The 25871-nt window shown below is 31.6% G+C and overlaps 1 pseudogene; it reads left to right on the top strand.

Annotated features, from left to right (window-relative positions):
* The first annotated feature begins 13138 nt into the window (after nt 1-13138).
* Nucleotides 13139-14147, top strand: LOC109795522 (uncharacterized; annotated as a pseudogene).
* Nucleotides 14148-25871: the final 11724 nt, after the last annotated feature.

Genomic DNA, 25871 nt, shown 5'->3' with positions numbered 1-25871 from the left:
GTTATCTAAGATTACTTCAGTGTAATTCCTTTAAATGATGAACCTTATGAAATTATACGTGGTCATAAAATATGAAACCATTTGTTATTAGAATAAGGTTAGAGATAATATATTTCTCCAATTAAAATTATTTAATATGTATAAAGGTTTCAATTGTTTTTAACATGTATGAGTGCATATAAGGTTTTTCATTGAAATTATTTGTTTTCATTCAATTCAATGATCAAGTCATTCACAATGCACAATTTTTTTTTCTTTCTTTGTGCAAATTGTTTTAATGCTAATTATTAAATGCATTTTTTTATATATAGAAAAGAGTGTTTTTGGAATTATATATTAAAGTAAGGCTTGTTAATCACCAAAGTGATTTAATATACGAGTTTATAATTCCAAATTACATGATTGATTATAATAATGATGCTATGTAATTAATATGTTTAGGTTGTTTAAAACTGTTAATTATAAGGCATACATAGATTACTCAAAGGTGAATCATTACTTATAATTAACAATATTAAAAATTTATTTTCATGTTTTTTGAGTGTTTGTATATCCAAAGATAACATGCATGTCAAGAATAGTATGATTTACTACCCATTCAAGTATATTTGTTTAACATCGTTATTCATGTGGATATGTATTCATTTATCACCCAAAGGTGAACTTAGATACATGATTAAGGTTGATGTAGTTTGAATCCATTATTTTATTCCAAACATCAATGTGTAAGTTTGTTTAAATGTATGCAATTATGTCAAATATGCTTGTTGCAACCTGAAAACTTCTGATCTTGCAACCTATGTTTAGATATCTTTTTGAAAATCTCATCAATTAAGGAATTCCTGGAGACCAGACTAATCCCTAATTAATGATTTTGAAAATAGTTTCATGGAGTAGCCACCAATGTTTTACTCAAAACATTAGAAAAAGAAAAGGTTTTTCAAAAGTCCAATAATGGCCTTGATAACCAGAATTGGGTTCGGGGGTTGGTTACGTGTAGGGAAGGTATTAAGCACCCTTACAACGTCCTTAATCGGTACCCTATGATGAAGCTAGCATAAGAGATAATAATTTAAATATTAATTCCCCTTTATTGATGATTATTTATATACATTAAATTTAAATTATGAAAAATAACCTAGGATGTCTACATGGTTATTTCTTTTATTATAACAATATTTAAAATAAAAGAGGTGGAAGATGGAGAAAGAGATCAGTGGATAATATACCTCGTGACAAGCTTTATTGATGTTCCTCAAATATGGGATTTTTAGGTGCTTTGTGGCAACCTTTCACACTATACAAATACCTCACAGATCTCAAGAAATACAAAAAGAGAGAGAGAAAAAGAGAAATTTCCAGCTATAAGGAGTTCGAGATGAATTTTCTAACCTTGAGAACAGTGCTTGAGTCTGTTATTTATAGACATCAGAAATGGCCAAAATGGCCCATTCCAGATTCAGAACGTCTCATTCTGGATCCATTCATCATGTGTTAATTTTGCATCTAGAATGGTCCGTTCTTAAACCAGAACGGTCCGTTCTAGAGTTGAGTTTTAACTTATAACTACCATGTTGGAACGACTCATTCTAAACTAGGGTTTTAGGCCTTTTTGGTGGTTTGGAACGGCCTGTTCCAGTTTAAGAACGGCCCATTTCACGTTTGAAACGGGTCATTCCAGCTTAAGAACAACCCGTTCTAGTTTGGGAACGGGCCGTTCTGGATTGGGAACAGCCCATTCTAGGCTACTAAATCTGTCTTTTGTTGGGCTTTAGGCTTTTTGATGTCATGTCCTGTTGTTGTCATGCTTTGGAGCTCCTTTTCTTTGATAATGGAAGCCTATTTTCTTGTTTATATGCCCCGGACAAAATTAGGTGTCTACAATGCTCACTTTGGGTAACTTAATGATCAAGTTCAATGGAATGGATTGTGTTGATTAGTTTGAAATGATCCAGTTTCAACTAGGTGTATTGAACTTATACTTAACATTAGTAATGGATGCAAGCCCTCCAATCATTATAGAGACTAGTACTAATGCTGACAAGTCTCTTTATGAGGCTTGGGAGTGGTCTAATAAATTGACATTGAACTTTATGAGATTAACTATGGTCGCTAATGTAAAGTCATCTATGCCCAAAACAAATAATGTAAGGGAATTCATGAAATTGGTCAAGGATTACTCAAAATCTGACATTACTGGTAAGTCAATTGTGGGGAATCTATCAAGTAAACTAACAAACAAAAAGTTTGATTGGTCTCAACCAAATCATGATCATGTGACAAAAATGGCTAATCTAGCAACAAAGTTAAATTCCATGGGAATGGAAGTGAGAGATTCATTTTTTGTTAAGTTTATTTTGAACTCTCTATCTGTTGAATTTGGCCAATTTCAAGTGAACTATAATACTCTTATGGTGTGTTTGGATAAGGTAACTTAAAGGAGTAATTCATTTATTTAAAGAAATTTAAATACTTTATGATTAAATGATTTGTTTGGATAAATGATTTATTATAGGAATTTTAAATTCTGTCATTTTATTGGAGTAATTTAATTAACTAAATTTATAGAATTTTAAATTCCACAAAAAGTGAGAAATTTGAAATTTCTCAACGTATGCATGCCCTGTTCACTCACGAACACCTTCTCACACTTGCAACAAACACTCTTATACTCTTTTGTGACGATTGTGCTTGCTCTCTTGCAATCTTGCAACACCCACTTTCTCACAATTTGCTTTCTCTGTCATTCATGATTCTTGCTTTCTCTCACAATCTTTGCTCTCTCCCTTTACTTAGGTTCATTTTTCTTCTCTTTGAAATTAGGGTCCCATTTGATTTTTTATTGCATTTGTTATTGATGTATGGTTTCTTTTTTAATTTCATGTTGATTTCTAATAAGCCGGATCTTTCTTCATACTTTTAATACTACATGTTTGCAATTTTATTTGTGCTTACCATTTCTATTATTGTTAGTTTAATCTTGTAGATTAAATTGACAACTTGTGATGTGCATAATACTATCTTCTTGTGCTGAAAACAAAAGCTAAATGTTTTGCATATTATTTTAAATATTTATATAAATATTTAAACTAATATCAAGAAAACTACATATTAGGTTTATAAGTTTTCTAATTGCATTTTAAAAATCTCAAGATTCATATTCAGTAATTGAATCTATACCAAGATTATTTCTATGGAATACATGGAATATTAGATGCTTATGTTTAATAATTGTATTATGTAAGCTTTATAATATATGAGAATTTATCATGCACACAACAAAAACTAATCATAAACTTTCAAAGTATATTTTCTTTTTAGAATGTTTCACAGTTATTACATTTACATTTAAGCAAATAAACAATGGTTTCCCAAAGCATTGGATATTGTATAAGGAAGGATCAATGTTATTATTCTATTATATATGCTAATAGTGACATATGTTGGAGTAGTAGAGCTTCCTTACCTTATCAATGAAGCTTAAGATTAGAGTTATTCTCTTTGTTAGGTCAAATTTCAATTGACTAAGATGATGGAGGAGGCCCATGGGCCAAGGGCCCAACTACTAGGGCTATGGCAAGGATGATCCAAGAGGAGTGGGCCCAAGCTCAAGGAAAGCCCATCACATTGTTTAGTTGGGCTTTGACTCAAGTCCAAGTAGAGTAGGAGTAGTGTAGGTTTGGGCCTTAGGGCTTTGTATTTCTTTTAGGCCTTGTATTTCCGGCCATTAGAATAGGAATTTCATTTCATGGTCATTTAGATTTAGGGTTAATTTAGGTTAACATGTATACCTTCATTTGAATGTAATTAGTATGTCATTTGAAGTGTATTTCGGCCATGTGCACACATGCACATGGTGTGACCGAAATGCAACTCAAATGGATACTAAATCACATCCAAATGAGTGCACATGGAGGGGGTGACCGGTCGGTTGGCACCAAAATTTGAATTTTAGAATTCAAATTTTGGCGCCTAGAGTTAAGTAAACCATACCATGGTTTTACTTAACTCTAGGTTAACCCAACTTAAACCCTTAACCTAATTTTTCCTATAAATCTCTCTATGGCTGAAGATTGTAACACTTTTGGATATATGCATGAGAATTCTCACATTAGAACTCTCTCCCTCCGAAAGTCACTCTATCCTACCTCTACCCTCCTTGAGCTCCTCTCTTTGTAGAGCTAGGATAACTTTCTCTTCTTCCGGACTTGGCTTGAGTAAGCATAGGTCACATTGGTGCTTCTTGGAGTCTCCTTCCTTGACATCTTTCCAAGGAACCTAGAAGCATTTGAAGGTGTTCTTGAGGATTCACAAGTGGAACCTCATCAAGTGGTATCTAGAGCTTCGGTCTTCAAGAGATAAGCTTCTCATTCTTGTCTTTTGAGTTTTTGATCCGTGGTTCATCTTGTTCATATTTGTGTTCTTATCACTTTTGAGTTTCATCTTTCCTATATCTATTTTGTGCATAAAATTTGATGGATATAGTTGTCATGTTGCTTGAATGATTCATCTATGCGTTTATGATTAATTGCTTCCATGAATCATGCTCCATTTCTTATGCCTTCTAGGAATTTTCTGCCTATGAACTTTTTAATTTGCTTGAGTCTTATTTGAAATTTTATTCGGTCATTATGTGTTTGAGTCAATTTTCTTTTGAATCCATGTCTAGGAGTAATGTGCAGTTCTTTTCTTGTTCATCATTCTTAGCTATGCTTGTTTAACCTTGTATTTTCATTTGCATCTTGAAAATTTTTTCTGGATTTGGCCGAGATCCTTATTGTCTTGTGTGCTCATAATTTTTGTTTGAATTTGAGTTCATAAACTACTACTAGTTCATTAGTAGTTTTCTTAGATTTTAGGTTTCCTATACTAGAAAATGTCTTGAAATTTTTTTCCCTATCCGTGAGTTTGATCTTGTGTTAGAAGTGTTTGCTGAAAATTTTTGTTTAAGATTCATTTGAAATTTGAAATTTAGAGCCAAAACCGTGCATGTGCTAAACAAACAAGCAAGTACAAAAAGCATGTTGCATTTACATTACATCTTGACCTAATTTGCTTGCCATTTGTAATTCAAATTTGAACCGGTTTTGTGCTTCAATCTAAGTGTGACCGAGAGTGTGTGTTTGCATATTGTTTCAAAGAAAAAGGTATCTCCTAAGATAAAAAAAATAATAGAACAAAGTTTAAAAGAAAATGCAAAGGCAAAGTGATTAAAAAAAAATTAGCTAAACCTAATTGCTCAAAGTAAAAGCCATACAAGGAGATTTGTATTGAAATTGTCACAAGTTCTTCTCGGTTTTACATTGCCTATTGTGTATACATTTTTTTCAGCTTACATATTTTGAGTGTTTTGGTTTTGTTAATCAATTCTAGCTCCTATCCAGGTTATTTCCTTCTTGTCCTAGCCAATTCTTTGTTCTTTGTTCATCTATATTGTCTTCTCCTAAACTCTACTCTTGTCTTCTTTAACTCTCAAATCCCTTGGCTGTTTATGTTCATTTTGGTACTCAAATGTGACCTAAGTTTTGACCTAGCCTATCTCCTTAGAAGCTAGTTCTACAAGGGTCATCAAAAGAGGACTAAGAAAAGGAGGAGGAAGGGACAAAAGAGTGCTCTCGGATTTGGCTACCAAACTTGAAACACCAAACACTTTGTTGGCTGGAACTTTATGGCTGTTGGACTTTCACATCCGAGGGGATCCATTGGAGTTTCAATTGATTTGTAATTGAATTTAAAAAAAAATAAAAATAGAGTATTAGTGACGGATTTAGAGACCAAATTTTCCTTACTACTTTGAATTTTGTTGCAAAATTGGTCACTAATCCCTCACTAATTTTGGTGGCTGTTTTTGACTTATCTTGAAGCCACTTGTTTACTTTACTGTTCAGTTTGTAATTACCTTGTAATTGGCCATTTTTAGGAGTGTCTTGGGTGTGTCTTTGGTACACAACCATCTCTCCTTAGTCTTAATTTTCGTTAGACTTGGTGGGAGTGGTCCTTGATTGGTCTTTGGTACCTCTCAAGCTCTCACCTTAGGAAAACGTTTTAGATAGCTTTTAAGTTCTTGCAAGTTTAATTGTTTTAGTGCTTTAATTCGTCTAGTTTATCTTAGCTCACAACTCAAAAAAAAAATTCATTAAAAAGATTTTGGTGGAGATTAACTACAAGGGGGATTAGTAATTTTTACTTGAAGAGGCTTGGTTATTAAGTGGCTCTTAGTAGCTCACCTCCCTCCAAAGTTCAATTTGTATACTTAGTCCTCCAAGTACTTAGTCTTAGCCTTGTACAAAAATTGCTTTCAAAACTTCTTTTATCAAAAGAAATCTTTCTCCTATAATGGAAGAATTTTCTACTCCTCAAAGTGATAGTAATTCAATTAATTACAATGACATGTCAGAAGTAACACATGAATTAAGATCACTCAAAATTTGGAAAGAGCAAGAGTCAAAACAAAGACTCAAAGAAAAACTTGAAAGAGAGGCTCAACTTGCTCTTTTGGAGGAGGAAATTCGTTTGTTAAAGGAAAAAGAAGAAAAATTACACCATAAGCACCGAAGTAGACATAGCTCCCAAACTCATAGTTCAACCATAGGAGAGTCCATGCATGATGATAGCCTAGCCTTAGGTGATCATTACCAACAACCTCCTAGAAGAGTTCATAGGACCCCCAAAGCAAGGGAATCTAGGGTAGATCTCCATTATTTTCATGGCAAAGATGATGTTGAGGGGTACCTTGATTGGGAGATGAAGGTTGAACAAATCTTCACTTGCCATCAAGTGAGTGAAGAAAGAAAAGTATCCCTAGCCACCTTAAGCTTTCAAGGTCATGCCATGTATTGGTGGACATCACTTGTTAAGGATAGGCGTCTCCATAATGATCCTCCAATTCAATATTGGAATGAATTAAGGAGTGCCTTGAGAAGGAGGCATATTCCCTCTTACTACACTAGGGAGCTTATCAACAAGCTCTAAAGACTCCATCAGAGAAATATGATTGTGGAAGAGTATAGATAAACGATAGAGTTATACTTAATGAGGGCTGGCATTAGGGAGGAAGAAAATATTACTATTGCTAGATTTTTGAGTGGGTTGACTTTTGAGATAAGACATAAGGTTGAGCTTCTTCCTTATAGAGATTTGAATGACTTGGTTCAACTTTGTATCAAGGTTGAACAACAAAATTTGAGAAAGAATTTCAAACCAAGCTCATACTCATCTTCTTATTCAAAGGTAGACTACAAGAGGGAGGGCAAGCAAAACACTTTTGAAAAGAAAAATACTTTTGACTCCTCCAAAAATCTAGGCAAGGGTAAAGAAAAAGAAAAAAAGAACAACACCTCACACACTAGCACCAAGTCTAGTGACATAAAGTGCTTTAAATGTCTTGGGAGAGGCCACATTGCTTCTCAATGCCCTAATAAAAAGGTTATGATTCTAAGGGGCCAAGACATTTATAGTAGCCAAGATGAAGCTACTACTTCTTCATCTTCAAGTGAGGATGAAGAAGAAACAAGTGAGGGAGAGTCATGTGAGGTCACTTACCCTTACAATGGGGAACTTCTTATGATGAGAAGGGTCCTCAATAACCAACCTAGTGATACACAATCCCAAAGAGAGAACATTTTTCATACAAGATGCAATATTTCAAACAAAGCTTGTTCTCTTATAGTGGATAGTGGATCTTGGTGCAATTGTTGTAGCACTAGGATGGTTGAAAAGTTGGGCTTGACTACCACACTCCATCCCAAACCTTATCAACTTCATTGGCTTAATGATGATGGGGATATGGTGGTCAACCAACAAGTGGAAGTGGAGTTTTCTATTGGGAACTATCAAGATAAAGTCAAATGTGATGTAGTTCCCATGGAAGCTTGTCATATTTTATTGGGTAGGCCATGACAATTTGATAAACAAACCCATCATGATGGCCTAACCAATAAAATAACTGTCACTCACAAGGGTAAGAAGTTTGTGCTTCATCCTCTATCACCTTCACAAGTGATGGAAGATCAAGTACAAATGAAGACCAAACGTGAGCAAGAGAAAGGCAAAGAAAAACAAAAAAAAATTGAAAAAAAAAACTTCTAAAAATTAGTGATCAAGAGGATTCTAGAGAGACTAGTGTTCCCTCTCTAAAGATAGTTCAAGAAGAGATTTTTAACACAAAACCTTTACACAAACCTTCTCTCTTCCTTGAACCATCTTCTCATATCCTCATGTGTAGAGGAACACTCACATGCACTGCCACAAGTTCTTTGGAAACTTCTCTACCTCTTGAAGTCAAAAATCTTTTGAAAGAATTTGATGATGTATTCCCTAGTGAAGGCCCAGTGGGACTTCCACCTTTTAGGGGAATAAAACATCAAATAGATCTTGTACCTGGGGCTAGTCTTCCCAATAGACCAGCCTATAGGACCAATCCACAAGAAACTAAAGAGATAGAGAAGCAAGTACAAGAGTTGTTGGATAAGGGTTGGATTCAAAAGAGTATAAGCCCTTATGCTGTGCCTGTCATCTTGGTGCCAAAAAAAGATGGAAAATGGAGGATGTGTTGTGACTGTAGAGCCATCAACAACATCACAATAAAATATAGGCACCCAATTCCTAGGCTTGATGACATGCTTGATGAATTACATGGGTCATCCATATTTTCTAAAATAGATCTTAAAAGTGGATATCACCAAATTAGAATCAAGGAAGGTGATGAGTGGAAAACTACTTTTAAGACTAAGTTTGGATTATATGAATGGTTGGTAATACCTTTTGGGCTTACTAATGCACCTAGCACATTCATGAGGCTAATGAATCATGCCCTTAGGGATTGCATTGGTAGGTTTGTAGTTGTTTATTTTGATGATATTTTAATCTATAGCCAAAGTCTAAGTGATCATGTGGATCACCTAAGACAAGTCCTACTTGTTCTTAGAGACAATCATTTGTTTGCCAATGTAGACAAGTGCACTTTTTGTGTGGATAATGTTATTTTTCTAGGGTTTGTGGTAAGCAAAAAAGGGGTTCATGTGGACCCCGAGAAAATCAAAGCCATCCAAGAATGGCCTATTCCTACTAATGTTAGTGAAGTTAGGAGCTTCCATGGTTTGGCAAGCTTTTATAGAAGATTTGTTCCTAACTTCTCTACATTAGCTTCACCTCTCAATGAGTTGGTGAAGAAGGATGTGGTCTTTTTGTGGCAAGAAAAACATAATTTAGCTTTTCAAGAGCTTAAGCAAAAACTCACTCAAGCACCTGTTCTAGCTCTCCCTGATTTTAGCAAAACCTTTGAGCTAGAATGTGATGCTTTAGGTCTTGGCATAGGAGCTGTGTTGTTACAAGGTGGCCACCCCATAGCCTATTTCAGTGAAAAACTTCATGGGGCTGCCTTGAACTACCCTACCTATGACAAGGAGTTATATGCTTTAGTCCGTGCCCTTCAAACTTGGGAACATTACCTTGTGACCAAGGAATTTGTTATTCATAGTGATCATGAATCACTTAAGTATTTGAAGGGTCAACATAAGTTAAATAAGAGGCATGCAAAATGGGTTGAGTACCTTGAGCAATTTCCTTATGTCATCAAATATAAGAAAGGCTCTACAAATGTAGTAGCTGATGCTTTGTCAAGAAGACATGTTTTGTTGAACATCCTAGGTTCTCAAATACTAGGGTTTGATGACATCAAGAAATTGTATGAGAAAGACCTTGATTTTGCAAACTTTTATTCTTTATGTATTCAAAAACCTTATCAAGGGTACTATATTTCTGAGGGGTATCTTTTTAAAGAAAATAAACTTTGTGTACCCCAAGGATTTATTAGGAAACTCTTGGTAAAGGAGAGCCATGAGGGTGGGCTCATGGGGCATTTTGGAATTGAGAAGACTCTTTCACTTTTGAGAGAAATTCTTTTGGCCTATATGAAAAGAGATGTTCAAAGATTTTGTAATAGTTGCATAGCTTGTTTACAAGCTAAGTGTACCACAAAACCTCATGGACTATACACCCCCTTGCCAATATCCAATGCTCCTTGGGTAGACATTTTCCATGGATTTCATCCTAGTTTTAATGTTTCTGATTTATCTCTCTTTACAGGACTTGCTACCTAAGAGCAGGATGCTCTGGATTTGAGGACAAATCCTCTTCAAGAGGGAGGGGATGATGGAGGAGGCTCATGGGCCAAGGGCCCAACTACTAGGGCTATGGCAAGGAGGATCCAAGAGGAGTGGGCCCAAGCTCAAGGAAAGCCCATCACATTGTTTAGTTGGGTTTTGACTCAAGCCCAAGTAGAGTAGGAGTAGTGTAGGTTTGGGCCTTAGGGCTTTCTATTTCTTTTAGGCCTTGTATTTCCGGCCATTAGAATAGGAATTTCATTTCATGGTCATTTAGATTTAGGGTTAATTTAGGTTAACATGTACACCTTCATTTGAATGTAATTAGTATGTCATTTGAAGTGTATTTCGGCCATGTGCACACATGCACATGGTGTGACCGAAATGCAACTCAAATGGATACTAAATCACATCCAAATGAGTGCACATGGAGGGGGTGACCGGTTGGCACCAAAATTTGAATTTTAGAATTCAAATTTTGGCGCTTAGAGTTAAGTAAACCATACCATGGTTTTACTTAACTCTAGGTTAACCCAACTTAAACCCTTAACCTAATTTTTCCTATAAATCTCTCTATGGCTGAAGATTGTAACACTTTTGGATATATGCATGAGAATTCTCACATTAGAACTCTCTCCCTCCGAAAGTCACTCTATCCTACCTCTACCCTCCTTGAGCTCCTCTCTTTGTAGAGCTAGGATAACTTTCTCTTCTTCCGGACTTGGCTTGAGTAAGCATAGGTCACATTGGTGCTTCTTGGAGTCTCCTTCCTTGACATCTTTCCAAGGAACCTAGAAGCATTTGAAGGTGTTCTTGAGGATTCACAAGTGGAACCTCATCAAAGTTATAGTGGATTTGTTAGTGCAATTCTAGAAAGAGGTGACACGCTTTGTATTTAGTAGTTAATGCTCAAATTTAATGAGAAGGAACATGTCAATTGTGTGTGTTATATCTTTGGAGTGACCAAGGTCAATTATTGAAAGATAAGAAGGGGAAGCTTTAATCTAATGTTAATTCTTATGCATATTATTTTCCTTTCTTTTCTCACGTGTTGCTATCAAGCCTTAGAATAATCACTAGGAAAAAAAACATCAATAGTGATGCTCTAACACATCATATTATTACATAAGAAATGTAAGAAACATTATTGGAGATCCTAATGGAACATGAAAGCATTATTGAAAGTTGGTAGCCAACTTGTTAGTTTTTTTACAATACATTCACTGATAACCCAAGAAAAAAAATAGAAGAAGGGATATGAGATACTAAAGTACATTATTTCATTTATGAAAAAACTGATGTATCTTATTAAGCATTTTAGCCTATGAATTAGTTATTGATATATTAGACCTAATATACAATTTTATAAGAAAATATCTAAATTTATCTCATCCATAAAACCTTCAATACGTGTAGCAATATAATAAGATAAAACGTGCTTAACAAACAAGAGAGTACTAATGCTTATCTAAAATAAACTCAACAAAAACAATGTGCAATGCAGATCTTATGCAAAAAGACTTCCTCATCAAGAAGAGAAAAAATGGAGTGATTAGATCTCACTTTCTCATTTCTGATTGCAATGCTAAACAAAATTCCATGAATCACTTCAAGTGCCAATTATTTTTTTTCACATTTTTCACATGCTAATGTAAATTTTTGTGATCTCATTCTAAAACATTATCCTTTCATATCAACATATTCATAGCATCTATGTCTGTTACATTTTCTTTTTAGTAATTTACAATCTATCTATTTATAATATAAAAATTAATATGCAAGCTTTGACATTGGCTATTCAAAAACTTAATCTTGATTTTTTCCATATATTTTGAGATTAAAAGTTATGTACATAACTCGCACTTATTCCTTCTAATAACTATTAGTATTGGATTGCAGACTCGTGAATTTATGGCTTAAGAGCAACTAGTTTGAACATTTACACTATAAGACATATTATCTTTCACAAGAAAATAGAAAATAGATTTATGTGGAAGGATTGAATAGAACCACGCATCAATATTAGGTTAATCATCTTTGTTTTGACACTTTTAATTTGATTATTGTCATATATGAATTTGTGATAGGTTTCTATTATTTTAGTTATAATTTTTACTAAGAATTACAAAGAGAAAAAAGAGAGATAAAAAGAGAGTTTGATCTATGGCTCCCCTTTATCACCAATAGAGCACTAACATTTGTTAGTATAATTGTTATGCTCATGATAGTAACTAATGGTTTGTATATGTTTTGGTCTAAAACATCAATAAGAAACCAAGTACTTATTTGCATCCAATATTTGTTGTCACCATAAGAGCAAAAAATCAGAAAATAACTCCAAAAGTCCAATAAAATTAAACTTTAAATTTCAATGCAAAATATTGAATCCAAAAGTAAGAGTTTAGCCATTCACCTGTAGCCTTTGTTTGAACCTAAATCCCTATGGTAGTGAGTTTCCAATTAATATGATCCAAATTTAGGATGGGTATAACTACTGCTTTGCTAATCACTAAGGTAATATTTTTTTTTATTAATCATATGTTTCTTTGCTTGTTTATTCGAGTAAATCATGGTCTACTTTCATCATTATATTTTGGATTATATTGTCTTTATTTTATTTGCTATTATTATGAATTATTAATGGCTATTAATGGTGCACTATATGCTATGGATTGTTAGGAAATGGACACTTGCATAGTTGATACTTCTATTGCTTCAAGAAAACATAGAAGAGATGAAGAAAAAGGAAAGGAAAAACTTGAGCAAACAATATTCATTATTGTTAGTGTTGTTACTATTCATTTGGGTGTAATAGTTTGTTATCATGACAAGTACTTTATTAAGGAATCGGCCCAAATTTAGGAATAAGAAAGGCGTATTTTTCTCAATCGTTTGTATAGTGGATTAGAAAAGGATTGCAATGAACAACTAAGGGTCAATAAAAAAACTTTTTTTTTTTTAAGTTTTGTAGAATTTTGGAAGAGAGAGGATAATTAGTAACAACAAGAAATATCCCTACAACTGAAATTGTGGCAATGTTTATGCATATTCTTGCTCACAACCTTAAGTATAGAGTTTTTCACTTTAGTTATTGTAGGTCCAAAGAAACAATAAGTAGACAATTTAATAATGTCCTACAAGCTATAATGAAAGTGAGCAAAGAATATTTGAAGTTTCATGACTATAATCTAGAGGGCTTAGAGGCAAACAAATGGAGATGATTTGATGTAATTTTGTAATTTTTTTATAGTAATTATAAGGTATTTTTAGTGATTACAACTTATTTATGATTTTAAAATATCTAGAATTCAATTGGAGTACTTGACGGGACACATATTTCAATAACTGTTGTAGCAAAAGATAAGACTAGATACCATAATAAAAAGGGTGATATCTCTACAAATGTATTAAGAGCTTGTGGCCCAAATTTAAGGTTTATATATGTGTTACTTGAGTGGGAGGGCTCATTTTGTGATTCTCGAGTACTACGATGCTTTGCATCATCGAATGTATATATTTTAACATATAAAATAGTGACAAATGGTAATATCATGAAAATGGTGACACTTTTTAACATATAAAAGATAATTGTATGATTTATATATTTTATTTTGGAAAATCATTGTAGGTAAATATTTTCTTGTGGATGTGGGATATACAAATGGCCTTGGATTTTTAGCACCTTATCGATTGACTAGATATCATTTTAATGAGTGGACTCCTCAAAACTACAAGGAGTTGTTTAACCTTCGTCATACAAATGCAAAAAATGAAATTGAAAGATTATTTGAATTTTTATTTAAAAAAAGATGGAGTATATTAAGTACTCCTTTTTTTGATATAAAAACACAAATAATAATTATTAATGCTTGTTTCATGCTACATAATTTTATAAAAGGTGAGCAACAAAGTGATCGAATTTTGGAAGACCATTGCTTGGAATTTTTATCTATAGTTGATCATGAGTTAACCAATCAACAAATGGAAAGAGTTAGAAGTAATAACACAAATGAAGTTACAACTATTAAAGCAACTGAGGAATGAACAAGATTTTGTGATACTTTAGCGATGAATACGTTTGTTGGTTATCAAGTCAGAATAAACTTTGATTAGAGATTGTATTTTTAGTAGACTTTTGATTTTAGTTTCTATTTATATGTGTGTGTGATACTTTGGAATTTAGTAAACAAAATGACATAAAATAATGTTACAATGTTGATATTTAAAATATCTATTTTATTTTGTAAAGTCTCAAAATTGATATTAAGAGTTATTGTAATAAATATGAAAGAGGTTTGTTCATATTAGTAAAAGTTACTTAGCAATAATGTTAAAATTCTTTTTCACGTTATGTAAATTGAATTTTTTTAAAAATAATATAACTTATAAGTGAATTTTTATTTGTTTTAAATAAAATATTTTATAAATAAAAGAAATTTAAATATTTTATTCAAATATAAAAGGAAAAAATGGAATTTTCAAGAAATTAAGGTCATGTTAATTAAGGAGGAAGGGAGGTTAAAGAAAATAAAGAATAATTCAATTCATCTCATGACTCATGATGCAACCAATACTAGCAAAAGCAAGCTAGGTAAGAAGAACAAGGGGAAATTTCAATTAAAGGTTAAAGATGGAGAAGTTCGTAAGAAAAAAAAATGCTACTTTTATAAAGCAAGTGGTCACTTTAAAAGGACTACCCGAGAAGAAAGAAATGGTTTAAAAAAAAGATATATTTTATATATTTGAAATAAATCTTGTTGAGGTACCTAATAATATCCAGTGGCTTGATTTTGGAGCAACTACTCATATGTCACATATTGTGCAAGGATTCCTTTTGATCCAAACCATAAGAGGAATTGAAAAGTTTCTCTATTTAGGAAATAAAATGAAGGTAAGAATAAAGGTCATTGGGGTGTACAAATCAATCTTTGAAACGAGGTGTCATGTAGATTTGAAATAATGTCTCTATGTACCTGGATGTGCTATGAATTTAGTTTCTGTTGCAAAGTTGGATCAATTAGGTATTAGTTTCAAGATTGTAATGATGTATTTTCTATGTTTAAGGATATGTACTATTGTGGATCTGGTACTTTAATAGATGGTTTGTGTTGTTTCAATCTAGATGTAAAGTTTAAAAAATCAGTTTAATGTTGAATATGTTGTTAGTAGCAAACGTATTATACATAATGACAGTTTTGTTTATTTCTGGCATTAAAGATTAGGTCATATTTATAAAGAAAGGATAATGAGGTTAATGAAAAATGAAATTTAGCCTTAATTGGATTTTAGCGATTGGGATATATGTTTAGATTATTTTAAAGGAAAACAAACTAAACAAATATCAAAGAATTTTGCTATAATAAGTAATGAACTTCTAGGATTGATACACATTGATATTTGTGGACCTTTTGACATTCCATCTTGTGGTGGTGAAAAGTATTTTATCACCTTTATTGATGACTTTTCACGTTATTGTTATTTATATTTATTGCATAAAAAGTCTCAATCAGTGGATGTCTTAAAGGTGTTTATTAATGAGGTAAAAAGACAATTAGATAGAATAGTGAAAGCTGTAAGGTTTGATAAATGTGACGAATTTTATGAAAATTTTAATGAAAAAGGACAATGTCGAGGTCCATTTGCTAACTTTCTTAAAAGTACAGGCATATGTGCATAATATACTTACTATGTCTGGCACACCGCAACAGGATGGTGTGGCCGAAAGGTAGAATTGTACTCTAATGAACATGGTTAGGTCTATGCTTTATAGGGTTCTCAATAAGGCAATTCCTAAGACCCCTTGTGGATTGTAGATATGAAGGAAACCCAACTTAAGGCATCTCTGTTTTTGGGGTTGTTTGGCAGAAGTAAAGGTATATAATCCACATGAAAATAAGTTTAATGCAAAAACCATTAGTGACTTCTTCACTGGGTATTTTGAAAAGTCCAAAGGTTACAAATTCTATTGTCCTAACCATAGTACAAGAATAGGTAAGTTTGGTGATGTTAGGTTCATTGAGAATGAAAGTTTAGTGGGAGTGAGAAATCATGAGTGGTGGATATTGTAGAGACTCTTGGTAAATCTTCTTCACCTATGGTTTGTCCTCAAGATGTTGTTTCTCTGATTATATTACAGTTAAACAACACATAAAGATAACATGATCATATTCAAAACCCATAAAATGAACATATTGGTAATGAACCAATAGACAATATGCAATACACAAATGAACAAGTGATAAAAAGGTGCCAGAAATAACACCAAGGAGTTTTGAAAGGATAAAGAGGCCACTATTTCAAGTGATTATGTTGTGTATTCACTTGAATATGAATGTGAATTGAGAAATAATAAAGATTTAGTCTCATTTAGACAAGTCATGGAAAGTGACAATTATAAAAAGTGGTTTAATGCAATGAAAGAGGACTTAAAATCAATGGATGACAATGAAGTATAGGATCTAGTTAAATTGCTTGAAGGTTCAAAATAGGTTGGTAGTAAATGGGTCTTTAAGACCAAACATGACTCAAAAGGAAATATTGAAAAGCATAAAGCTAAACTCATTGTCAAAGGTTTCACTCAAAAAGATGACATTGTTTATAAATAAACCTTTTTTCCAGTTTCTAAGAACTCTTTGAGAATTGTGTTGGCTTTGGTGGCTTATTATGACTTAGAGCTTCACCATATAGATGTAAAGACTGCCTTTCTAAATGTTGACTCAAAGGAAGAAATGAACCAACTTGAGGGGTATGTTTCTATAGGAAAGGAAAATTTGGTGTGTAAATTAAAAAAGTCAATATATGGACTAAAATAGACTTCCAAACAATGGTATCTTAAATTTAATAATACCATTACGTTGTATAGTTTTGTAGAGAACACTATTGATTAGTGTATCTATATGAAGGTTAATGGGAGCAAGTTTGTAATTTTAGTCTTATATGTTGATGATATATTGCTTGCTACTAATAATGTTGCTATATTACATGATGTATATAAATATTTCTCTAATAACTTTGAAATGAAAGATATGGGTGAGAGATTTTATGTGATATGAATAGAAATATTTCGTGATAAATCACAAGGAGTGTTGGGATTGTCTTAGAAATGATATATCAATAAGGTGTTAGAGAGATTCAAAATGGAAAAATGATCTGTATAGATTGTTCCAATTCAGAAAAGGGATAAGTTTAGTCAAATGCAATGCCCTATAAATGACTTAGAACAAAAGGAAATGATGTCTATCCCTTATGCATCAGCTGTTGGGAGATTGATGTATGTTGAGATATGTACTCAATCATATATTAACTTTGTTGTAGGAATGTGGGACCGATATCAAAGTAATCCTGGAATAGATCATTGGAAAACTGCAAAGAAAGTTCTTAGGTATTTACAAGGCACAAAGGATTACATGTTCACATATAAGAGGTCAGATCATTTTGAAGTGATTGACTATTTGGATTCAGACTATGTTGGATGTGTCGACTCAAAAAATTCTACATTTGGGTACATCTTTCTTTTAACTGAAGGAGTGTGTCATGGAAAACTGCAAAACAATTTATGATTGCCACTTCTACCGTGGAGACTTTGTCGCATGCTTTGAGGCCACATTTCAAGCATTATGGTTATGAAACTTTACTTCAGGATTTGGTATTATTAACAATATAGCTAGACCACTAAGGATTTATTGTGATAATATTGTAGGTATCTTCTTTTCTTAGAATGACAAATACTCTAAAGGAGCAAAACATATGGATTTAAAGTTTTTGTCAATTAAAGAAGAAGTGCAGAAACATAAAGCGTCTATTAAGCATATTGGTACAAAATTAATAATAACGAATCTGTTGACTAAAGATTTACCACCCAAGATATTCATTGGCCATGTTGAAAGGTTAGGTATTATCGATAAGTCCTTGCTAACAATGTAGTGTGATGTGTGTGAATACACACACACACATATTATAGTTATAATGCTCATATTGTATGATACTTGTGAATTCAAATATAGTTGTTTATGTTTATCTTATCATTCTCATTATATGATATACATTATTATTTTAGTGAAATGATAAAATGTATCTTAGAAAGGATGACAAAAGACACACATTACAATATTAATTAAAGTTGAGTTGAATTGAATGATTTGTGATACATGGAAGAAACCAAGTTAAGATAACTTGCAATCACTATGATTCAATCATTTTAATTTAATTAAGGATGGTGACTTGTTATTTTAACTTATAGTGCACTCTTACAGTTTATTGTTGAATCTTCAAGTCATCACATAAGCCAAGTGAGAGAATGTTAAATTATTTAATCTAATATTAACTTATGTATTTAAGGAATGAATTTTAATGAAAAGATGCTAATGTGATGATTGCTAGATTTAAAATATATTAAGCGTCATTGAAAATTATTTTAAAGTTATTAAAATTAATTTCCTCTTTTTCACTTCATTAAGGGTAATTTTGGCAATAAAGAAAAATAATTTGAAAAATAAAGTTATGGAAATTAAGAGGTGGTTTTACAAAAAGAAAATCTCTCTCTCTCATGACTATGGAATGTTGTTATTCTCATAAGAAGTTTTTGTGAAAAATTAGAGAATTGTCGAAAATCAAACAAATTTTTTTTTAAACAATCATAAAGATAAGTAAAGGAAGAGAAGAAATAACATCTTATTAAATTTTAAATTCTATTATAGATCTCAGTATATGTTCTAAATTTCTTATAAAAATTACAGAATTTAAAAATAATTATATTATCTAAAATTTTAGCAGGGTAATCCCTTTAAACAATGATTTTTATGAAATTACACATGATGATAAATTTTGTTAAAAGAGGAAACTCCAACAATCATGTTTTACTGTTGGTAGTTGATACTATAGGAGTTTCGATACCTAATGGGCTAAACGACCATTATAATGCAGTTTTACAAACAAAATACTAAAATGGGGCTGTTTTGAAACATATTACACCTTTGGGGCTCTTTAACTGGGTGTCGCTATGAGCCATAGCGACACCGATGACACGTGGCAATTTTGAGTCTGCTTCTAAGCCATGAACGCCATATTAAAGGAGGCGCTGTAGCTGGTGGAGACCCTTAGAAGTCGCTATAGGCTACAGCGACTTCACTTGGCTACCCCATTTATATAATAAATTTTTAAAAATAGAAAATTTTATGTGAAGAAAAAGGAATAAAAATAACTTAATGTAATATATAAGAAAAAAAATTAAAAATGAACAAATATTATGTGAATAAAAATTAAAAAACGAAAAAAAAAATCAAAATATGAGGCGCTATGGCTCCAAGCGGCATAAAGGCGCTATGAGTCACAGCGCATTTTTAAAATTTTTTATAATAATTGTTAAATATAAAAATTGATAAATGAATTATAAAAAAATTTCCAGAAAAAGCGGAAAAAAGAATTGAAATAAGAAAAAATAACATTTTTAAAAAAAAAAGTAATGTAATGTGGAAAAAAATAATAAAAACAAAAAAAAAAATTTAAAAAACGGGGCGCTGGGGCTTGTAGCGCCTGCTTTAAAAATAAATAAACCAAAAAATATAATTTATTTAAAATATTTTATAAAAATAAGAATTGATAAATTAATATAAAAAAAATTTCGGATAAAAAAGCAGAAAAAAGAACTGAAATAAGAAAAAATTTAGTTAAAAAAAAAAGTAATGTAATGTGGAAAAAAATAATAAAAACAAAAAAAAAATTAAAAAAGGGGGCGTTGGGGCTTGTAGCGCCTTACAGACGCAGTGGCTGATAGCGCCTCCTTTAAAAATAAAAAAACAAAAAAATATAATTTATTTAAAATATTTTATAAAAATAAGAATTGATAAATTAATTAAAAAAAATTTCGGATAAAAAAGCGGAAAAAAGAACTGAAATAAGAAAAAATTTAGTTATTTAAAAAAAAGTAATGTAATGTGGAAAAAAATAATAAAAAGGAAAAAAAAAAAAAAGGGGGCGCTGGGGCTTGTAGCGCCTTACAGGCGTAGTGGCTGATAGCGCCACCAGTTACAACGTGACACGTGGCCCAGCCTTTTCAAATTCATTGCAGGCGTGACCAGTAGGATGGTGACACGTGTTGCAGTTTGGGTAAAAAAAAAGGGGACGCTGGGGCTTGTAGCGCCTTACAGGCGCAGTGGCTGATAGCGCCACCAGTTACAACGTGACACGTGGCCCAGCCTTTTCAAATTCACCGCAGGCGTGGCCAATAGGATGGTGACACGTGTTGCAGTTTGGGTAAAAAATTGTAATTTTACAGTTATAAAATGAAACAGATGGTCCCCTCCCCCACTTTCACTTTCACATTCCTTCTTCTTCGAGTAAGTTTCTCTTCTGTTAATTTTTTCGTTTTCATAATTTTATTTTATTAAATATTTTATATTTATTTTATGTTTAGGTTAACAATAATTTAAACGTTTGAAATAAGTATTAATTTATTTGGACCCGTTCTGTGGCTGTTGTTCGTTTCAGGTAAATTTTATATTTTGAGGTTATATTTTTTTATATATAATATTTAAAAGTCGCTATAGGATATTTAATTAATTTTTTCTGATTATAATTGATTTAGAAGTCGCTATAGGATATTTATAAGTGTTATAACTGTTATTTAAAATTAATTATTTTGATTTTTATTTAATTTAAAAATTTTATGTAATAATATATTTATGTTATTTCAGGTTGTTGGTGTTTTTTTTGGATATTATATCATACGAGGTATTTATGATTTATTATGTTTTAAATTTTGTAATTTTCTGCAATTTATTTGGTTTTAAATATGTGTTTTTTAGAATTTTAGTTGTAAGTCAATTTTTTACTGTAATTGTGAATTATATATTAAATTGAATAAACTTAATTCTGTGTCAATAATATATATATGAAAATTAATTATATTTAAATTGTTAATTGATTTGATTTATTGCAGTATAATTGAGATTAATTAAAATAAGAAATATATTTAAATTTTAAATTGATAAAATGATTTCTGTGTAATTTTTAATTATTTAGAACATAATTATAATTAAATTATAAAATGATATAATTAATTTCTGTGTAATTTATATTTATTTAAAAATAAGTATATTTAAATTTTAAATTGATTTAATTTATTTGTGTGTAATTTATATTTATTTAAAACATAATTATATTTAAATCTTAAATTGATTTAATTCGTTTCAGTGTAATATATATTCATTAAATAATTAAATATATTTAAATTTTAAATTAATTTAATTGTGTGTTATTTATGTTGATTAAAAAAATATTTTATTTATATTTGAAATTGCTTTATTTTATTTCTGTTTAAGATAAATTTTTTTCGTAAATAATTGTATTTAAAATATAAATTGGTTTAATTTAATTTTGTGTAATTTATATTTATTTAAAAGAAAGTAATTTTAAATTTGAAAATGATTTAATTTATTTCTGTGTGATTTATATTTATTTCATAATTAAATTTATTTAATTTAATTCTGTGTTATTTTCATTTAATTACAGTTTATTTTAATTTTTAATTTTTTAATTTATTTCTGTGTTATTTTTTTTATTTAAAAAATATATTTATTTATATTTTTATTTTAAATTGGTTTGAGAACATTTATGAAGATACGTTTTTTAAACTAAAACTAGATAATTAACAAATATTCAAATATACCTTATTTAATATGAACAAATATTTGAATGTCATTTTTTAATTTAACAAAATATTTGAAGTTTTATTTTAATTAATTCCCTAAATATTTAAATATACCTTATTTAATATATAAATTATTGATTTGGATATTGTGTTATTTATTTGGATTATGATTATAATTATTTATTTAAATTATTAAATTGTTTTATTTATTTGTTTATAGTGTGTCATTATTTATTATTTTGGTATATTAATGTTAATGAATTATAAAAAATAAATTATATGTTTTAAAATAATTAATTTTATTACATTTTGTTATAGATGGCATCATCATCATCTTCTACGGGTATGCGTGTGACATGTGGACCAGTCGACGATGATTTATTATCGTTGCAAAATATACATGTGTCACAACATGTTTGGAACAGAGATGAAGACAGGAAACTAGCAGCACGACGTGCTGCTCCGTCGCGCAGTAGAATTGCAGGAGTTCCACCACAAATCATTCCGTTGCTAGATCAAGTTGGTTTCGGATGGATAGCGCGTCTGAATTATATTAAAGTTAGTCCTGGTTTGCTAACGGCTTTGGTAGAGCGATGGAGACCAGAGACATATACATTTCACATGCCATTCGGAGAGTGCACAATTACTCTTCAAGACGTTGGCATGCTTGTTGGTCTTGCGGTTGACGGTGAACCGATAGTATCTCGAGGCGATCTAAATATATTGGAATTAGGTAATTATAAGTTGACTTTAAATTATTCGTAAATTTATAGTATATTGTTAATATTAATAATAGTTAATTTTTTGGTTTGATTTTATGCAGCTGAGGAGCTGTTAGGGGTTGTTCCACCATAGTCTGAAATAAAAGGACATCGCGTTAGGCTATCTTGGTTGGCAGCAATCTTTGGGGACTTTGCTGATGACATAGATGATGTACATGTCTTGGCTCGTTATGCTAGAGCCTGGATATTACGTTATCTAGGAGGAGTGCTTGTTCCGGATAGATCTTCAGCGTATGTGTCCTTACGATGGTTGTTGTTTTTGCGCGATTTTGACATTATTAGGGGTTATGCATGGGGTGCAACTGTGCTTGGATTTTTGTATCGGAATTTATGCACCTCAACCGATTACAAACCCCCAAGCTGTGGTGGATTTACTCTTTTATTACAGTTATGGGCATGGGAACGATTCCCAACCATTATGTCTTCACCATTTCCACCTATTCCTCCAGCCAGTCCAATTGGTTTAAGGTACGAGCAAATTTGGAACTTTGTATTTTGACAATTAATCAGTTATTAAAACATTATTTAATTATTTACAATATGTTTTTTCAGGTGGTCAAACACAGGGACCAAAATAAGTATGAGCGATGATATAAAATATTATCGCAAATACTTTGATCGTACTACTAGGAAATCGGTAAGTAATTAACGTTTTGTAGTTTTAAAAAAAACTTTATAAATATTTATTGTATTTTAATTTTCTAATTAAAAACTTTATTTTACAGATAATTTGGCAGCCATATCCCCCTGCTAAATAGATGCCCGCTGACTGCACACAGGGGATGCAGATTTGGGGTTCTGTAATTCCCTTACTTTGTGTGTGTATTTGTGAATGGCATCAGCCGGACAGGGTGATGAGGCAATTTGGTTGCCAACAACCAATTCCACATCCTCCAATGACTCCTACAAATGTGCATGCATTGACCTTACGCAGCAAGGTAGACGATGACTGGGCTACAATATTAAGTCCAGCATTACAACATTGGGGTCATCGATATGAATATCACTTCACACCTACTCCTTCACAGGTCGGACTATTAGGTCCGAATTCAGAATATATGAGATGGTACCGGAGGAAAGGGAAGCCGCACATTGATCCAGATGAAGTTAAAGAGTCAGTTTTGGTATGTGTCGTTTAGTAATTATATTTGAATACAATATTTTGTCTAAATATAAAGTTCTTATGACATTTGTTGTATATGTAGGGAGATGTAGTTGAATGTCTGACATACTTGACTTCCCCTACTGGCAGAGATGACTTTTCGTTGGAGGCAGTCACGGAGCAAACTAATCGATTTTTATCGATATCTGATGACTATCTCGCCCGTGTCGTTGAGCCAGCTGAGGAAGCACCCCCTCCTTCAGAGTCATATGAGATGAGGACATTCAATGTTCCTCCATCCTCTAGGGAGGCAGCAGGATTAGGACGACGAAGAACGCCAATTGAGGCTGTCGACCAGATATGATATCTTAAACCCAGTTTGAGATGTTATTCTTTCTTGGATAAGGCTAATCTTGATTGTTGGATCTTGGTTAACCATTCCTACATATTAAATATTCAAAATCAGTGATATAAATTATTATTAATATAATATTATAAGTTGCAGTTGCAGAACTTACCTTGTATAAGTGATGCAATTAGCTCAGAATCCAACTTATTATGATCTTGTGACAAAGACATGTTCAAACATGTATGACGTCCACCCCATTGAGTCACTTTCCACTTGTCAGATTTCTTTGACTCAATAGCTCTCATGTACCATGGACATCCATCATGCGCATTTGGACATCTAACAACCCACTTTGTCGTTTTCGATTCAACCACATAAAAACTCTGATGCATTCTCATTGCATTTTGCTTTACTGCATTTTTTACTGCATCTTTATTCTCAAACTTCAATCCAACATATAAATCTTCGCCAATAGACCAATTATTAGCCACATCCATCCCTGAGATTTCTTCTTCATCGGGGTGACTCCAATTGATATTAGTATAGTGAGGTAAATTACCCTAAAATTGACTTCCACCTAATTTAATCATAGTAAATATTTTAAATTCAATAATGTAAATTTAAACAAAATTTTTTAAACAAATAACACAAATTGTTGACAAATTTAATTTTCAAATGTTACCTTCAGTAGATGGATACATTGAAATTGGTTCAACCATTGGACTTTCAACAATAGCATCTGACTCCACGTCACTATTAGATACTTCACAATTATCGATTTCATCTTCATTTGATTCATCATTGCTTTCATATGACAATGAAACATGATAGTCTTCATCATCTTCGTCATCTTCATCTTCGTCTCTTGTCATCACCGGTGATCGTTGAATTGACAAATTTTCTAACGAAATTGTTGAAGATTCTAAGTTACCTATTTCAGCATGTAATTCCATTATTGGCATCACATTCTGACTCATAAAAGCTTCTATCATGCATTGTACATCATCATCGTCACTCAATTCTAATGAAGAATATCTGCTCTCACCATGTTGTGAAACAACAAATCTGTAAGTTACAAATAATATAACTTGATTTGACTTAAGATGAAATTTGTTGTGAATCCTTCTCTTTAATATATCCAAAGTTAAACCTCGTTTAATATACATCCCTTTTTTTGGTCCCTCAAATGTTACACCACATTCTGGACTTTCATACATCCTTCCAGTGTAAATATAAGCGATAATTTGATCCATAATATCTGCAAAAAAATTAAAATATTAGTACAAATACATACAACTTATTTAAACTACAAAATATTTCAATCATAAATAACATTTTAAAACTCAACTTAACAGGAGCAAACAACCAACCAGACTGATTTAGTGGATAAATAACAAATACAGTAACAAAAACAACAAATGAAGTAGAGATTTCGATGTGATTAAATAGAACGGAAGGGGGGTATATATACTACAAGAGTCTCCATCACCTACAACGACATCTGCATAAATTATTTAATAAAAATTTAAAAAATTTCAAGTCGCTATGGGCCATAGCTCCAGTTAAAAAAATATATATTATTTTATAAATACAAAAATTGTTTACAAATTTATAAAAAATTAACGGATAAAAGGGAAAATAAAAATTCATATAAAATAAAATGTAAATTTCAAAAAATAAGTAATATAATGTAAAAAAATAATTCATAAACGAAAAAAAAAATTTAAAATTTGGGGCGCTATGGGCCACAGCTCCACTCAGGCGCTGTGGCCCATAGCGCCAGTTACGGAAAATATATATATTATTTTATAAATACAAAATTTGTTTACAAATTTATAAAAAATCAACACATAAAAGGGAAAAAATTAATTCAAATTATAAAAAATGT

Source organism: Cajanus cajan, chromosome 4 (assembly GCF_000230855.2).
Source record: "Cajanus cajan strain Asha chromosome 4, NIPB_CcT2T_4, whole genome shotgun sequence".
Taxonomy (NCBI): Eukaryota; Viridiplantae; Streptophyta; class Magnoliopsida; order Fabales; family Fabaceae; genus Cajanus; species Cajanus cajan.
The sequence above is the reverse complement of the archived record's forward strand: the minus strand, read 5'-3'. Positions and strand labels throughout refer to the sequence as shown.